Here is a 19583-nt window from a genome sequence, read left to right as displayed (position 1 = left end):
TTTTTTTTCTTATACCCTTTTGTTTATTTTATTTTATTTTATTTTTTTAACATCTTTATTGGAGTATAATTGCTTTACAATGGTGTGTTAGTTTCTGCTTTATAACAAAGTGAATCAGTTATACATATACATATGTTCCCATATCTCTTCCCTCTTGCGTCTCCCTCCTTCCCATCCTCCCTATCCCACCCCTCTAGGTGGTCACAAAGCACCGAGCTGATCTCCCTGTGCTATGCGGTTGCTTCCCACTAGCTATCTATTTTACGTTTGGTAGTGTATATATGTCCATGCCACTCTCTCACTTTGTCCCAGCTTACCCTTCTCCCTCCCTATATCCTCAAGTCCATTCTCTAGTAGGTCTGTGTCTTTATTCCCATCTTGCCACTAGGTTCTTCTTGACTTTTTTTTTTTTTTCCCTTAGATTCCGTATATATGTGTTAGCATACTGTATTTGTTTTTCTCTTTCTGACTTACTTCACTCTGTATGACAGACTCTAAATCCATTAAGTTTTTTTAATTTTGCCAATCAGATGGATGAAAAAAACAGTATTCTAGGGGGCTATGTTGCACTTCTTTTCTTGTCCCTTGTTTAATTAGGTTTACTGAAGTAGGCTTTACACACAGCAAAGTTCACTCTTTAGCGAACATTCTCTGAGAATTTCCACATGCAGAGTCATAACCACCTCCATGGTCAGAAAAGATTCATTCCCCCCAAAATCCCTCCCGCTTCCGATTGGTGGTCAGCTCTTCTCTCTCCCACGACCCTGGAAATGACTGATTCCTGTGCTCAGAATCCCCGCTCTCCAGAATGTCACATAAATGGAACCACACGGCCTCTAACCTTTGAGTCTGGCTTCTTCCACTTTGCAAAATGTGTCTGAGAGTCATCGTCGTTGTTGTATGTATCAGAAGTTCATTTCTTTTTATTGATATGTCATTTTCCATTGTAGGGATGAGTTCCGGCGTGTTTATCCATTCCTCTGCTGAAGAACATTTGGGTTGTTTCCCAACCCAAATTTTTTGGTAGATTATACATAAAGCCACTGTAAATATTCATATACAAAGTTTGAGTGTTCATGTATTTTTATATCTCTTGGGTAATTACCTGCAAGTGGGATTCTGGGTCACGTGAAATGGTATGGTTAACTTCATAGGAAGCTGACGTCAACTTCTTTTTTTATTCCATATATATGTAAACTTTTAAATTAGACACAGATTTCCATGTAGTCAATAAGCTAATTTATCCCTACAGAATCGACAGTGGAGAGATTGGTTCTGTCCTGAAGCTGTGTTTTAGCTCATCTGTCTTCCCATCAGCCCTAAGATATTACCCTTCTCACCCACCCATACTTCCCTTTCTATTCCCATGGGTGCCCCCAAGCTCTGTTCTCTTCCCCTTTTACCTGGCCTATCATGGCCATTCCAGTAAGTTATAAAAAAATTAATTATAGATGGTTGTTATCTTCCACTGATCAGCCAGGATCTAGCTCAGATATAATATTGAATAAATATCTCTCTTGGTTATTTCTTAATTAAGGAGATCTTCTCCTCCTCAGAATCTCTTCCACCTTATGTGACCAATATACTATTTACGAACTCATTAGTTTTTACAGCTTTGTTGAGATAGAATTCCATAACATACAATTCACCAATTTATAGTATACAATTAGAGGTTTTGTTCATATATTCACAGTGTTATGCAACTATTATAGTCATCTAGTTTTAGAACATTTCACCAACCCAAGAAGAGGCCATTGGGATTTTGGTAGCGATTACACTGAATCTGTAGATGGCTTTGGGGAATATTGCCATCTTTTTAAAAATAATTAATCCATTCATTTTTATTGGAGTATAATTGCTGTATAATGTTGTGTTAGTTTCTGCTGTACAGTGAAGTGAATCAGCTATATGTAAACATATATCCCCTCCATCTTGGACCTCCCTCCCCTCCCCCAATCCCACCCATCTAGAGTACACCGGACTGAGCTCCCTGTGCTATACAGCAGGTTCCCACTAGCTATCTATTTTACACATGGTAGTGTATTTATGCCATCTTAATAATCTTAAAGTCTTCCAATCCATGGACATAGGATATCTTTCCACTTACATAACTTTAATTTCTTTCAGAAATGTTTTATTATATTTTCAGTGTACAGGTCTTGCACTTCTGGCTAGATTTATTCTTAAGTATTTTCTTTTTTTGGATGATATTGTAAATAGAATTGTTTTCTTAATTTCAATTTTGGATTTTTCATTGCTAGTCAATATAAATACCACTTTTTAAAAAAATTGATCTTGTATCTACACCTTGCTGAACTCCTTTGATAGTTCTAAAAAGTGTTTTAGTGGCTTTCTTAGGATTTCCTAAATATACCATTATGTCACCTACAACTGGAAATAGCTTTAATTCTTCCCTTTTAATATGAATTGCTTTAATTTCATTTTCTTCTATAATTTCCCTGGTTAGAACTTCTGGTACAATGTTGAATAGAATTGGTGAGAGCTGATATCCTTGTCTTGTTCCTGATCTTCGGAGAAAAACATTCATTCTTTCACCATTAAGTAAGAGGTTAGCTGTGGGTTTTCCATATATTTTCTTTGTAAGGTTGTGGAAATTTCTTTCTATTCTTAGTTTTTGAGTATTATTATGAAAAGTTATTGGATTTTGTCAGATGCTTTTTCCTGTGTTTATTAATGTCATGATGTGTTTTTACTTCTTTGTTACATTGATTTAGTGTATTATATTAAATGATTTTTCAAATGTTAAACTGACCTTACTTTCATGAAATAAATCACACTTGGTCATGGTGTATAATTCTTTTATGTGTTCCTGGATTCAGTTTGCTGTTATTTTGTTGAGGACTTCTGAGCCATTATTCATAATAGATATTGTTTGGTAGTTTTCTTACTGTTTAAAGTCTTTGATTTCGGTATAGAATAATACAGGCTTCATAGATTGAGTTAAAATGTGGTCCTTCCTCTTCTAATTTTAGAAGAGTTTGTGAAGAATGGATATTAATTCTTAAAATATTTGATAGAATTCACCAGTAAAGCCATATGGGCCTGGGCTTCTCTTTGTGGGAAGTTTTCTCTTTATTATGATCTATTCAGATTTTCTATTTATTTTTTATTCAATTTTGGTATTTTGTGTCTTTCTAGGAGTTTTTCCATTTCATCTAAGTTGTCTAATGTTCTGGCATAGTTATTCATAGTAGTCTTTTATAATCTTTTTTATTTCTGTAAGATCTCTAGTTATGTCCCCTCTTTCATTCATGATTTTGTTGTCTCTTTTTTCTTAGTCTAATAAAAAGTTTCCCAATATTGTTGATCTTTTCAAAGAATCAATTTTGTTTTTAAAAATTTTTTGTATTTAAAAATTCTCTATTTCATTTATTTCTACTCTAATCTTTATTATGTTTGCCCTTCTGTTTGCTTTAGGTTTTTCTTAGCCCATCTTCTATTTTTAACAGGTAAGATTAGGTGACTAACTTGAGATCTTTTTCTTTATTAAAATAGGAGCTTATAGCTATAAAATACCCTATAAACATTTCTTTAGCTACACTCCATATGTTCTGGCTTGCTTTGTATTCATTCTTATTTATCTTAAAATGTTTTCTAATTTCTCTTGTGGTTTCTTCTTTGACCCACTGGTTATTTAGAAGTGTGTGGCGTAATTCCCACCCATTTCTAAATTTACCAAATTCCTTGTGTTATTTATTTCTAATTTTATTCCATTGTAGTTGGAAAACATATTTGTATGATTTCATTTCTCAACAAATTCTTGAGGCTTGTTTATGTTCTTGTATATGTTCTATCCTGGAGAATTTTCCATGTGGGCTTGAAATTTAATAAACTTCCTTGAATAAATGCTTCTCCATTTGCTGTATGCCCTTAGGGCAATTCCCAGAGACTTTAAGCAGTTATTTGAAACATAATTTCCCCACTTGTGGTTGTCTCACTGGAGAAAGGTTCCCTGATGCTCTGGCAAACTCAGTTTTTATTTGTTACTCTCTGCCATAAAATCTTCCATGGTTCCCCATTAACTATAGATATTTTAGCATGGTTTTGGGCTTTGCTGCTTCTGTTAGACTTTCTTGTGTCCAAATTCCTGATGCTCTATAAGCCCGAACTTACATCCATTATACTGTTCCTATAGGTTTAATATTGTTGTATGCTTTGGGGTCAGTTCTATCTTCTGGCAGTTAACAAGGAAAGCCCCAATTTCCTTGAAACTCTGTAGTGAGTGCTCTGGTACAGGGACTACTGCTACCACATTTCCTATTTCCTGTGTCGTTTATTCCCCAAATTGTCGTCCAGACAGCCTGGCAGAGTTGAAAGAACATAGAGCTGGATAATATCTGAGTAACTAGCCCCAGCTCTTCCCCCTAAATATGTATATATACTAATTCACATATACAGTCCACCTCTGTTCCTCACTAGAATGTAAGCTCCTTGAGAGAAGGAATTTTGTCTGCTTTGTTTACTGCTATACCCTAACACTTGTCCTTACAGTACTTATAACTACTCCCTTGAACAGTGACCATGAACATGTGGGTACAACAATCATGGCTCATCATTATGCTATTTTAGCTTTGCAAATAACTGAGCCTTACAGGCAAATATCACTATGCTCTTTAGTTCTTTTGTTTCCCAGGAAACCGAGACTCTATTCAAATTGCTCCCTGGGAATCGGCAGCAACAGAATTCAGACTTGAGTCCCCCAAATCTGAGTTTAGGACTCTGAAGCGTGATCACCTTTTCCCACTGACTCTGATGGCCTCATGAAGAAGTCTCTCATGTCGGTGTTACAGAGTGAGGTCTGAGAAAAACTGATGGAGACGTAGACTGGTCCTGTGCTTGGTGTTTCCTCTTGATTCAGAGATACTCCTTCCCCAGGCACTTCCCCCATTCCTGCTGTAAATAAGCACATTACAGGGGGACCTCTCAGCACCCTGGAGGGTCACAGTAATTGAACACTAAAGACAAAATTCCATGGACGTTTCCAGACATTCCAGCAGAGCTGACGTGGGCTGTGGGAGATGAGCAATTCCTTGTACTCTTGCCTCTCTGTGTTTCTCTCCCACTGAAGGCGACACAAACATCTCTGAATTGCCTCATTTTATTCCAAGTTCCCAGATAGCCTGGAATAAAAGAGTAGGAGTGGATTGTGCTGTAGTTCGTCTGTGTGTTTTAATCAGAAACCTGCCAAAGTGTTCATCTTTTTCTTGATGCCAAACAGCCTATTTCAAATCCCTTTCTTCCTGTAAAATCTTTCTTCCTATTCCTTGAGTCACACCTCCCCGCTCACAGCTTAGTTTTCTTCCATTGTTCCCTCTTCCTGATGATTCTACTTATAGATTTTCTCAGAACTAAGGTGTGCACCCATTTTTACTTAAGGGACGGATACATTTACCTAATTTTATATTTTTACAAAAGCAGTCCACCTCCTCCACCAGAGAGTGAGGTTGGTGGAGGCACAGATATTGTCTGATTTACCCTCAACCCCTAGATCCCAGGATGGCACCTGATACATAGCCATGCTCAAACCATAGTTGCCAAATGAATGAATGCGCTACGTAGTTATAAGTTGCATGAACATGGCAGCTGGACGTTGACATGAGTGATTTACCCTCAACCCCTAGATCCCAGGATGGCACCTGATACATAGTCATGCTCAAACCATAGTTGCCAAATGAATGAATGCGCTACGTAGTTATAAGTTGCATGAACATGGCAGCTGGACGTTGACATGAGTGATTTACCCTCAACCCCTAGATCCCAGGATGGCACCTGATACATAGTCATGCTCAAACCATAGTTGCCAAATGAATGAATGCGCTACGTAGTTATAAGTTGCATGAACATGGCAGCTGGACGTTGGCATGAGTGACAAGAAGGACTTCAAGGTTCACGTTGAGAATGGCAGAGATTAGTTGGTGATATAGATCCTAAACACCAGGAACTCTTCAGAAGAAAGCATTTCAGAAATGCTAAGCAGTAAACACTGTTCCAGGCTGGGCTGTCTTGGTGACCTGAGCGGTGGAGATTGCCTTGTGGAGATAGGACTCGGGGTGACACTGATAGCTGGGCAGTCATTCATCATTGAACCTTGTTGAATACTCCCTCCCTTCCTGAGATGGGCAGGAGGCCTGTGAAGCCATGGGATTAAGGAGGACAAAATTTCCTAAGCCTGGATTTGCCTTCAGCTCCTGACCCTGGGGTCTTAGGATGCTGACCCAGAGAGAAGTCCTAGCAAAATAACACCATGGTGCTACCTTTTGGGTCTATAAAATGGGTAGTTCTAGTGGAAGAAAAATCCACCCAATGGTCAGTGTCGATACTGGACAGCAGTCCACATGGAAGAGAGTGCAGGCCACATGATTGGGCCCTGTGTGAGCCCTGAGCTGCCCACAGGCAGCCAAGGCCAAGGGGCCGGCCCAACGCTGGTCTGCAGGTCACTATGTAGTCAGACCCCCATGCTCCTGGGAGAGCCCACAGCCCAGGGAGGTTCTCACGCATTCCTACCTCAAATACCTTGAACCAGGAACCTCAGGGGCTGGCCATGACAGGCACTGCCACCATCCCCATGGATACTTTTAGAAACCTGAGAAAAGTAAGCAAATCCATCAAAAACTTTCTCAATACTCTTCCCCAGTCAGGCATATGAGACGAGAGACACAACCAACATGATTTATGGTCCAGATCAAATACGGACCTGAATGCTTTCCATGTAGAAAGGGCTTTTTTGATCAATTACAAGGTTCCTGCAGCACCATAAAAATACTGTATCTCTCAGCCATCGGGACATTTCATCAAAACGTCATGATTTATTTCATTTTTCGTTCATGTGGTAGCTCTATCTCTGCCTTCTTGAATTTTGGCCATATTCAACATCATTTTTTCCTGTTTCATTGTCAAGATAGCAGCTCCTTTGGCTCAGGCTCAGGGAAATGCTTTTTGAACCCAACCTTTGTCTTTGATTCCCCAGCGGAATTAACCCTCCCTAGACATGCTGTTTCTATTGGAACACCATACTTACTTTATTCAACCTAAAGTACGGTGGGTGGTTGACATGTCTGTGTCCCTCACCTGACCATTTGCCCAGTCTGACCACTCCAGCTGTCCCCAGTAGCCCAGGACCTGGCAGTCTTGAGGCTCTCAATGAATGACTCATGAATGGATGGAAAAGTCAGAGATCAAATTAATAATTAAATAATATGTCCTTGACTAGGGACAGAGGTTCCTTTTATAACGATGACCTGAATTCAACAGGAACTTTCCTAAAAGGTGAGAGAGGGAGAGGGAGAGGGAGAGAGAGAGAAGGGGGTGGAGTCCTCAGAGCAGAGCAAGGGACGTGGCAGAAAGCCCTTGGAGGGAGGGGGTTGTAAAAGCATCACAAGGAACAAGAAAGATCCCTCCCCAGGTGCAGAATTGAGGGCAAGTTTCTGAACCTGGCTTATCATAATGAAGAGAAACTAGAAACAGTCATGTTCCGGTGGAAGAAAGAATGTCCAGAACTCTGGGCCCAAAATGGTACAGAAGACTCTTCCATGCGCCCTCCGCCCCCAAACACACACAAAGAGTCACATCTTCCTTAACAAGGCCCTCAGTGGTCTCCCTGAACAGCAGGAAGGAAACAGTAAGCCAACCCAGAGGGCAACCACCCTCCCGCCCCACAGGCCAGAGCACAGCTCCAGCATCCTGGGATGGGTGCATTTTGTCCTCAGCGTCATGCAAACGGTCAGCTCCTGGTACATACCCAAGAGACGCATTGGTTACACTGACTTCTCTCGGGGCCAGAGTCCTAAATCAAACTATATTTAAGCTTCCTATTCTTTTTGATGCAAAGAGAGCAAAACTACTTAAGATGTATTGAATACTTAATATATATGCCCCTCATATATATATATATATATATAATATGCCCATATATCTGTTATTTATAAAGTTGAATACATGTGTGCTAAGTTCTTTACGCTCTGTCTACTAACCTAGGTATACACACATACCTGTAAATGCTATATATGAACACCTGCATGTACATTAGATGAAACGTGTTCTGACTGGTGTCTGAGACTCTAATCCATTACGTCACAGCTCATTCTAGCCTCCTCCTCTTGCTTACCTAAAAATTTCCTCACAGAGAAAAGCCAAGCTCCCACTACTCACCACTCACTTACTGACTTGTTCAGTCCCACTGCACATGAGCAGCGGTGTCTGCACTGGCAATGGCTTCCTTGTGGGACACAACCTTATCAGCTAGAGTGCAGTGCTCACGTGCAGTTCCTTTGCCTCTTGTCTTACAGACTCTGCTCATTTCCAAAGTTACCTGTCAGCACCTCCCCACCCTCAGTGAGGCTGTTTCCTGTATACATAATATAGGTAGATTCTCTTGTCATGGTCTGTATTCCTTCCTGGGATCCCTAAATCACGTTTTTATTTTGCATACATTCAGGACCACTCTGTGCACTCTATGAGTTTTGACAAATGCCTGATGACAAGTATCACTATTATGCTATCAGATGGAATATTTTGATCGCCCTAAAAATCACGTGTTTCATCTATTTAATCTTTCCCCCTTCCCAATACCCAAGAAACCACTGACTTTTTTTTTCTGTCTCTATAATTTTCTTTTCCAGAATGTCATATAATTGGAAACATACAGTATGTAGACTTTTCATACTGACTTCTTACACTTAACAATATGCATTTAGTGTTCCTACAGGTCTTTTTTAAAGTTGTTAAATTTTATCTCTGAACAACATTCCAGTGTATGGATGTACCACAGTTCATTTATCCATTTACCCACTGAAGTACCTCTTGATGGCTTCCAGTGTTTGGCAGTTATGAATTAAGCTGCCATAAATATTCATATTCAGGGTTTTTTTGTACATAGGCTTTCAAATCTATTGAAGTATGATTGTATAGAAATACTATACAATACATATAGTATTACTATAGTAATACTAAACAATTACTCTTGTGTAGTAATACTAAATTTAGCCTTGTAAGAAACTGCTGAACTATCTTCCACGGTGACTGTCCCTCCACATTCCCACCAGCAATGAATGAGTTTCTGTTGCTCTGCAGCTTTGTCAGCATTTGATGTTGTCAGTTTTGGATTTTAGCCATTCTGATGTGTTTAGTGTTGCCTCATTGCTGTTTTAATTTGTAATTCGCTAATGGGAAATGATGTTAAGCATCTTTGCACATGCTGATTTGCCATCTGTGTATCTGCTCTGGTGAGACGTCTGTTTAGATCTTTTGCCCATATTTGGGTTGTTTGTTTTCTTATTGTCTAGTTTTTAGAGTTCTTTGTATATCTTGGATACCAGTCCTTCATCAGATCTGTGTTGCAAATATTTTCTCCCAGTCTGTGGCTTGTCTCTTCTTTATCTTAATGGTGTCTCTTAAAGAACAGAGTTTTTAAATTTTAAGAAAGTCTAACTTATCAATTTTTTACTTTCATAGATCATGCATTTGCTATTTGCCACAGCCTCATTGCTAAACCCAAGTTCATACGGATTTTCTTCAATGTTTTATTCTATATTTTGTAGTATTGCCCTTTATATTTAGGTCTATCATACATTTGAGTTAATTTTTGAGAAAAATCATAGGGTCTGTGTCTAGATTCATTTTTTTGGTGTCCAGTTGTTCCAGCACATTTTTTGAAAAGGTTATCCCTTCTGTATTGAATTGCCTTTGCTCACTTGTCAAAGATCAGTTGGCTATATTTGTGTGGGTTTATTCCTGGGCTCCCTATTCGGTTTCATTGATCAGTCTCTATTCTTTCATCAATGCCATGTTGTCTTGATAACTCTCTTGTCAGATACTGTCCAGTTCTGCTCTTCTTCAGTATTGTGTTGACTAGTCTTGGTCTTTTAACTTACAAACTTCAGAGCCAGTTTGTCAATATCCACAAGTAACATGCAGGTTTTTTGAGTGAGGTTGTGCTTCACCTATAGATCAACTGGGGAAGAATTGTCATCTTAACAATATTGAATCTTCTAGTCCAAAAACAATGACTATAGATGCATTTATTTAGATCTTCTCTGATTTCCTTCATCAGAGTTTTGTAGCTGTCTGCATATAGATTCTGTACATATTTCATTAGTCTTATTAATCTTTAGTGAGGGATTTGTATGGCATGCCTGTCTAGGAGGAATCTCAGAGTGATACCTCAGTCTTCTCCCTGCCTCACCCTGGCTTAGGTACCTCCACCATTTGGAGACCTGCCCTCACCTACAGGGCATCCCTTGCTCCCTAAGCATCTGGTTTAAACCTCGTCAGTGGTACACATCACATGATAATTCACTTACTTTTGTTTATTTGTTTATCTAAATGTTAGCCTTGAGCTTTCTGAGAAGAGTGCCTATCTCAAGTTCATTTCCATGTCCCCAGGGACACATAGGGCCTGGCACAGAGTTTGGATTCACCCTGCCCTCTACAAACCTCAAAGAACCTCTAGAAGCCCTGTCTCAGGTTTCAGGACACCACAGGGTATGTGCAAGGATCTCAGCTACTGGAGCTGCTAAGAATATCACATGTGCCCTTGTCTTGTCTGCAGCTACTGTCGGGGTAAAATGCTTCTCCTTTTACTCCGTCCTGGAGATCCCATGCAGATGTGTCTCTCTGATGACTCTCACCCAGGGCCGTGCAGAGAAGGGACTTGGGAAATGCATGTAGTTCCTGGCCTCCTTTTGCAATGCAGAAGCATCCCTTTAGAATGGATGGCAGTGATGCCACACTGACGAGAGAATCCTGCACAACACTCCTCACTGGTGCCATCCCTGTAAGGCTAAGGCTTTGTCTCCACGTAATCTCTGCTAAAATGCGCATATATCCCTTGCAAGGGGAGGCACCAAAGACTTGAATCTCCACTAGAGCTGGGTAAGGCTATTAAGCGAAACTTTTGGGCTGAAACAAGCCCCTGTTAGCTGCTTTCCTCTAAGCATTTTCTTCCCACTACCTACCCCGCAAAGGAAAATGCTGGATTGTGACAGTTTATATTACCTGAGAAGTGCTGTATTTAATGGCAAGGTTTTCTCTCTGAGAATTATTACTAAAGCTATGCATGCAGCAGGCAGATTCTACGTAAAATTTTCTAAACTATTAGACATTGGATTTTCAGCAAAAACAATGAGTTTTTTCTCCTACTCCATTCAGAGAGCAATATCGTTTTCATAAAGAAGGAAAAAGGACCCCGATGGTCCCTCACAGATGAAACAGGATGCTGGGATTGTGCAGGGCTGTGGCAGACAGAAGGGAAGGTGGGAACGCAGATCCCACCTGAAGCCACTAGGACACAGTCAGTTAATTTCTTCCTGGAGGCTGGACGAGGGCTCATGCATAGCTGATTATTATTTTAAAATACAGACTTGAAATAGATGAGTCATATTTTCTATAGTTAATTTGTAACTAAGGTTTCCTAGGCATAGAAATAATGCTTCTCCCGTCACTGCAATTGAATTTTACTTACGGCACGTTCCTGGGCATCGTTACAGGGTTGCTTTTACATGTTTGCATCCATTTTTACAGCGCTGTGTGGGAAACTGTTTGGAAGATGAAAAGCTCCATATAAGATCTAAGTATCATTATTCTTTTCTTTAGGAGAAGAAAACCCTAACTTGCTCACTTGACGTCTGGAAGCCAGGAAGCCCTGCGGTGACGAGGTAAGGAGGCCCTGCCCCGGGTCGGCGGCTCCGTCTGATGGGAAAGAGGAGGAGGGGCAGCGGTACCGGACTGGCTCGGACGGCTCCCGCCTGAGGTCTGGACACCTGCCTGGTCTCCCGTGGGAGCCTCATACCTTGTCCCTTGTCCCTCCTGCTCCTCAGATTCTTTCGACTTCGAGACTCATAGGCCATCAGCAGTCAGCCTTCTTGTTGTAAAGTGCACGTTTCTCTAAATATGAACGTGCTGGCCAGGTGTTTCCTCTGGGCTTGGAGACCGAATAAGGGACACCTAGCCCTACATCACAGCCATCGCAATGTGGGGTCGTCGGGGGGAAGGCTTGGGGAGAGTAACCCCAGACCTAATAACCAAAACCTTGACATTGAACACCTGTCTAAACTCGCTGGTCCTCGCTGACTTAACCCAGAGTAAATTAGCAAGGAGAGGCCCTGCCGTAGGCTCTGTGAGGCATGGAATCAACTCTTACGAATGTAGACGCTGCAGCAGCTGTTGTCTTGCTCCCCAAGCACAGCCTTGCAATGCCGGTTACCTGGGGTGGTAGTTACATCCCAGCACAAGCACCGGCACACAGTAGGTCTGATGAAGTCCTCCCCTGCTGGTGAGATATGGAGGGTGCAGTGGAACATTGCAGGCTCTGAGGGGCGGCAAGGCCACTGGAGGGCCCCTAAGTAACCCCACAGCTCAGGGCCTCACTGTCACACCTTAGACTGTGATTTGAGCAGGAAAGAAAGCCTTGAGGTGTTAAGTCACTAAGGCTTGGGGGATGCTTGTTACTGCACTCAGCCTATAAAAAGCTGCCAGATAAAACTGCAGTTCCTGAACAAAAGTGCTCCCACCTTTGGGGGGCTCTGCTTTTCTTCAGTGCCTGCATGGAGACAGGCACTGAAGGTTCATGTCCTGTGCAACTTCCAGCAAGAAGGGCCGTATCTTTGACATGTCAGAGATCATGGTCACAGGCTGAGATGAACGTGAGAGAGAAAAGAGCTGGACACCAGTTAAAGACAGTAGACAGATTTTATTCAGAGCTTTGCAATAGGTGGGAGACGCTTCAGTAAAACTGTGCTCAACTCATATACAGCAAAGACAGCTGGGAGTTGATGACCCAGGGCAAGAGGGAGGGCTTAGTGGATGGAAAGTCACTAAGAGGAACCATGAGGGGTGGGAGATTCTTGCTAAACCACCTTACCAGGACTCTTGCTGAAAGCAGGTCAAGGCTCAGACATCAAGGGTGGTGGATTCTTGCTAAGACTGGACTATGCAGGCTGAGGAAAGGTGGGTCCAAGGACCAGTTCCTGTTGAAAAGAGAGCCCAGAGAAGCCTGCCTAAAGTTTGCACGAGGTGAGAGTCTTTGCCATGAAGCAGCCCAATGGGGGCACTCTCCACAGGATGGAATTGTCTCAGCCTCACAACTGCTGGCCGAGGGTTTGCCATCAACGGCAACCAAAACTTCTAACAGGGAGCTCTTCCGGCACGCTGACAAGTGCTTACGAGCAAAATGGATTATGTTGACTCTGTAGAGTGTTGCGCCCCCAGGGAACACAGCTTCTATTTGTCGTACCTCATTTGTAATGTGATTGGAATACGAAAATAATTTTCTCTGCCTACATAGCTTCAATATATCGGTATTAACTATACAAAACAAATTCCTTCCAGCGGCCAAACAAGCAGATGGTTGTGAGTATTTAGGGATAGAAAGAGGTCACTGAGTGTGTGGTAGGTCAGCGCAGAACTCGGTCCAGCCGTGTGAAGCAGCCGTGGATACCGTTCTGCTCCCCCCTCTTTCTCCTGCAGGTGCAGGACCTGGAACCCTGCTCTCACCTTGACCTACCCTGGGGCAGTGGCTCCTCAACACCTCCTGCTGGGCTTGTTGCTCCGCGCATTGACGTGCCTCCTGCATGTTTCTGGTTCAGTCCGTCTGGGGCGGGGGCTTTGGAATTTGCTTTGCCAACTTGCTTTTTCCCGGGTGAGGCTGCCGCGCGGGGATTACACTTTGAGAACCACCCACCCAGGACATCCAGCTCCCTTCCCCTAACTTGGCCAAAGGGTAAACTAAAGGCCACACGAAACATCATGGTTGAGTCTGCCTGTGGTGGGACAGCTGAGACCAATGTACAAGACTCCTCGTTGTTACTGATCTATGTCATCTTCCTTCTCTGTCTGCATCCAAGGGGACCAGAAGGGGTCAGACTAACAGTGCGAAATAATACAATTAGGATATTTTAATAGAGCGTCTAAAGCAGTGTTTCTTTGCTCTTGAAGATCTGATGAAAGTTAGGAAGCACTCCCCCCCCCACCCCCAGAAATACCACACACACACACACACACACAGACGGGATTTTACATTTACTTTCAGGGCCGAATGAGTTTCCTGAACCCCAGGGTAAGAACCCTTAATATCCTAAAAGTAAGCAGGAAGGGAAGATGCAAACAGGTTTCTGAGATAAAAATACAATAATAATTTGGAAGGGAATTTATCTTGAAGCTTTTTGGGGTGTAAGGTAAATAAAAAGATGAGAGTATTGGGGTGACAAATAGGAGAGTTCGTTTGTTGATGTCTCCTGGGCGGGGATCGTGAGGGCTCTGGCTGGGCTTTGAGGACCGAGTTGGGCGGGTGGTCAGTAACGCCAGATGGTCCAGGGGTGGGTCTGAGTGTCGGTCCACAGACGCGGCACAACCACGACCTCGGAGATGGCTTTCTGCAGAGGCTGCCACACGAAGCTCCTCCTCCTTCTTCCTCACGGGCATCTGCCGACGTTCTACAGGCTCAGTGCTGCCGACCCCTACCCTGGGACCCCCTTGGGGTTGAAAGTGGAAGCGAGAGATGCCTGTGCAGAGCTCTCCGTGTGCCAGGCACACATCCAGTGACCTCTGCGGTCCTCAGAGAAACCCTGTGAGTATTCCACTTTGCAGGCGAGAAGGCTGAAGCCCAGGGCAGCTGTGTGCCTTGTCCAAGGTCACCCAAACACAGTGAGGCTCTTTCAAAACCCCACCGCCAACGCCCCCCCCCGCCATGCTGGAAGGGGCTGTCCTATCCAGGAGCCCCCCACCCTTTCTCAAGCCCCTGCCTGGGACAAGACTAGCCTTCTCCTTGTAGGAGAGACCATCCGTTCTACTTTCCCTGCTGGAAACCCCTTCTCCATTCTCTCCTCTTCTAGCCATTGTAACCGGCTGCCCTAGGGGACCGTAAACACAGATGCCATTCCTGAATGCGCTCTGCGTCCACCTGCCAAGAGCAGTCTTGTTATTTCTGTGCATAAGTAAAATAAACAGCGGCTTTATCGTTCAACAGATCTGAGACAAAATCCCAGTTCTGCCAGTCACAAACTATGAGGATTTGGACAACTTACTTCTTGTGTTTCCCCTGTATAAATGGGGACGATGTCCTCTTAGAGCTCTTGTGAGTGTTTACTAAAATGACATACAAATCACTCAAATCAGTGACTGGCATACAGTACGCGCTTTATGCATGCTCGCTTTGCTTTCCACGTTTGGAATGAAGGCAAACAGCTTCATCATCACCCACAGCATATGGAAGCTACGAGACCCGTCATAAAACTATCAGACGGGATGCGTATTGTAGCTCAAATTAAAATATTTCTGTGCACTGGCGTTCTTTGTGCCAGAGGCAAACTCAGTTGACATAAGTCGGCAGTACCAAATTTGCAAATAGAATGACACTTTAAAAAACTTGGCAATAAATATTTTGTTTTTCATTTATTTCATAGGACTTACTCCGCTTTTTGCTGTCTGTGCTACATCAGTTACCATTAGGACCGAACACACTAAGGGGTTCATTGTTCTCCCATAGCCCTCTGGTTACGTTGGATGGTTCTCCATTCATTTCAAAGTAGGTGAAGAAGATCCCGTGGGTCTCAGAGTAACTTTGGGGCAAGGAGAGAGAAGTTGAGGTAGAGAGACTAGTAACCACCAGATGTTAATTTAGCAGCTGCTGTGAACTAGATACTGTGTGGAAACTGAGGATGGGATGAAGGCTGAGGAGACACAGAACCCACCCCCAAGATGCTCATGATGTTGAAGGGACACACTCAAGGTCAAGGGTGAGGAGCAATGAGTGTCTGAGCATTCGGATTGAAGCCCCGCCCATCACTCAGTTCCCCACAGTCACCTGCTGCCCCCTGAAGCCCTGCAACCGTGCCCCACGTGCACTCGTGATATTCAAGCCCCTCCTGAGGCCCACTTTAGTGAGCGTGCGTGGGACGGTCAGTGTCTGATTGTGGAAGCGGAACCACTCGGAGTGACGAGCACAGCTTCACCATCAGGATTAGACCGGCCACAGTGGCGGATGCAGGTGGAGGAGGTGATGCAAGACTGTTGCTTCTGTGTCTGTTTTGGACCCTGAGTCACGCCAGATCCCCAGGCAGACGGCTGGGAGGGAAAGCTGGACTGCAATGGGAGCAAGCAAGGATGAGCCAGAAGGCACCAGGGCCAAGGGCACCTGTGGTTTCTTCAAACCACCTATAGCCTCCAGGACGTGTGGCCTGTGGGAGGAGCTCAGGCCTCTGTCACGGAGCTGCAGTCACGCTGCCCAGGGCCCGGGGAAGCTGAAGGAGAACGTTCCATGGGATCTAAAGCATCTGGAGGCCTGGGGTCTTCCTGTGCCCAAGTGGCCGTGGTGCCCAGCCCCTCACATCAGGCTTGGGAGCATTGCAGGGGCAGCTGCGTCACCCCACCTTGGGGCCAGCCTAACGCTGACCAGTCCGGAAGGCCATTCGAGAACGCGTGGAAAGCTGACAGCACACAGCCAGCACAGCAGGCAAATACTGGCCCAACGCCACAGGTGGGTTTTCAGATATAGAGGGTGGGAGTTTACACTGATATGAGAGTTTAGAAAACGTTCTGAAAACTGTAGAAAGAACCTTAAAACATTTTATACTACTTTGCCAATCCACTGACTATTGGAAATCCAAGCTAAGGAAATAACTGTAAATAAAGAAAAACACAACAGTTTTATCAATGTCCAGTAGCAGAGGAACAGTTAGATAAATGAACAAATAATTTAATCCATTGAATGAAATATTACAAATCCATGGAAAGCCTTTTTGCAGAGTGCAGTGATATAAAAAAAAATGCCTGTGACAGTGTAAAGTAACCCACACAATGCCGTATGCAGTATGAACACGGCTCTGTAGAAAAGAAACTTTGCGTGAAAAGAGAAAGGGGCGTTCTGGTTCCAAAACAATAGTAGCAGATGCCTGAACCCGGCTTTCTGCACACCCTCGAAATCCACCAGAGATTAACACGCAGAGCCAAGAAGCTCCTCAGGCCCTGCCTGGAGCAGGACGCAGGTAGAACACGCGGGCTTCAGGGAACAGTGAGTAGGAAATAAACACCCACGTCCCGCAGCCCCAAGCGCCTGCTCGCCCCCGGGCAGACTCCACGCAGGGAAAGCAGAGAGGAGCAGGGGTCTGCGGCCTCAGAAGGAGATGCCGCCCTGAGAGGGAACCCTGAGAGCAGGTGGGTCTACAGGATCAGAGCCCCGGACCCTGGAGAGGCCAGAAAAAGTGGGTTAGAAATGTGTGCACGAGAAGTGTCAGGCGTGGAAGCCACGGATTCTCCACAGCGGGGGTGACTTGGAACAAGGACGGGGGGTGGGCGTGAGGGGGGAGAGTAGTTAGGTAACCAGGCAACGAGGCTGCTATGGAGGGAAAAACAAGCAAGTGAGAGAAGTTTTTTTTTTTTTTAACATCTTTATTGGAGTATAATTGCTTTACAATGGTGTGTTAGTTTCTGCTTTATAACAAAGTGAATCAGTTATACATATACATATGTTCCCATATCTCTTTCCTCTTGCATCTCCCTCCCTCCCACCCTCCCTATCCCACCCCTCTAGGTGGTCACAAAGCACCGAGCTGATCTCCCTGTGCTATGCGGTTGCTTCCCACTAGCTATCTATTTTATGTTTGGTAGTGTATATATGTCCATGCCACTCTCTCACCCTGTCACATCTTACCCCTCCCCCTCCCCATATCCTCAAGTCCAGAGAAGTTTTTTAAAAAAACTGGGAGACACACCAAAACCTACCCAGGCACCCCCCAAAAAGAGTATCATGGATTAGAGAGAAGGCACCTCATCACACACAGAGAAGCAAGTGCTCTTGGATTGAGAAACTCAGAGAGGCCCCAAACCCTCCCTCCCTGCCTCATGTAACCCCCAGGCACACTGGGCCAGTACAGGAAGACGTTCCAAACTGAATAAAACAGAGAGGAACAGATCCTAAAAGTGAATTCTCTCCGAATTGACAGATACACGACAGAATAAAACCACAGCACAAGAGTCAGCCTGAGTGAATTACTCTTAAACAAGCATTTCATGGGGTGGAAACACATGAAGTCCAAATTTCAAAAACTGGAACAGAAATGCACAACATCCTGGAAACGTGTGAAACGAGAGCAGACTTAACATGAGAATGAAATTGAAGCCGAGGCAAATTCCTCCCACAGACAGAGATGGAGTCACAGGGCCCTGCGCGGACCCGTGAAGCAAGGGGGAGGGGCAGGCCTCGCAAATAGACCAGGAAGTGAATGAAAATAGAGAAAGAGAGAAAAAGGATTAGTGAAAAAGCAATAGAAGCAAGAGATGAGCAAAAAAAAAAAAAAAATGCAACCTATGTCTGATTGGAGTTCCTAAGATGATGAACAAAATACACGCCAGGGAATCAGTATTTAAGCTAAAACCCAGCGAGAGCCTCCCGACCTCCAGGAAGGCCTGTTGAGAGGCTGCCAGGCGCCCGAGAAATCTGGGCTGGAAGACCAACCCCAAGGCACGTCTCAGTAAGTCTCTTAGATGTGAAGGATGAAGCAAACCAGAACGGGAACAGGAAACATCTCAGGACCTCCAGGTGAGAGGACCAAGGATCTTAAAAGTAAGAGTAACCAGGACAGCATCCAAGGCCTTGACAGCAAGAACAGTGGAAGCTCATTTTCAGTGACCAGTGTGAAGGCCGTGTGAGTTAGTGAGGGTGTTAGATCAGCCGAGTCACAGAACCACAGCTGCCAGCAGAGGAGAACTTGGGAGCCGCAGTGCTCACCACCCTTTGGGGGAGTCTGTCGGCGGGGGGGGGGGGGGGGGCCCTGCCAACCGAAGGATACATGGGGGACTTCAGCCAAAGGGCTGGCGGTAGGCACTGAATGTAGGTGTCTGCACACCCAAACTTCAAAAGAAGGTGAGGCCAATGGTGAGCGGTCGTGTGAGGGTGTCATACGTGAGAAAAGAAAGCGATACGAATAAAAAGACACAAGGGAGAAAGAAAAGGGGCCAGCGAGGCAGCCTCATTGATTGTTACGTGCGTAGGAAGTGGGAGCCAGAGGTACCACTTCTAAGGTTGACCCCCCAGAGTGGAAGCCTGTGAAGGCAGAGGGGACTCTGGCCATTAAAGAGGAGATTAGCGTAAAGGGTATCCCAGAGCAAACAGACTGTCCTAAATACCAAGGAAGTCTATTCTAAATGAAAAAGAAAACCGACCATGTATAGAAAGAGACCCAGCGAATACATCATCTAATGCTATTCATATTTCAGAGATACAATCAAGCATGTCAACCATTTCAACAAACGTAACGAGGATTATCTAACCTACTAAAAGAAGGTTTTCAAATTGGCCCCAAGAAAAAAATCCAGCTCTGTGTGGCATACAAATGACACACTTAAAGCGATTCAGAAAGGCTAAAATAATAATAATACTAGTAATGCAATTAGACAAAAGTCTATCAGGCAAATAGAAAGAAACAGAAAAGCAGGATTCTGATCCTGGTATTTTACAAGGTAGAATTCAGCCCCCCACCCCAATTAAATGTTACAAAGAAGAACATTCTGTAATACAAAGGCTATTATTCAAAATGCAACATTGTGAATACACATACCCCAGAGCCTAGCAA

Source organism: Balaenoptera ricei, chromosome 16, assembly GCF_028023285.1.
Source record: "Balaenoptera ricei isolate mBalRic1 chromosome 16, mBalRic1.hap2, whole genome shotgun sequence".
Lineage (NCBI taxonomy): Eukaryota > Metazoa > Chordata > Mammalia > Artiodactyla > Balaenopteridae > Balaenoptera > Balaenoptera ricei.
Note: the sequence above shows the minus strand (reverse complement) of the source record.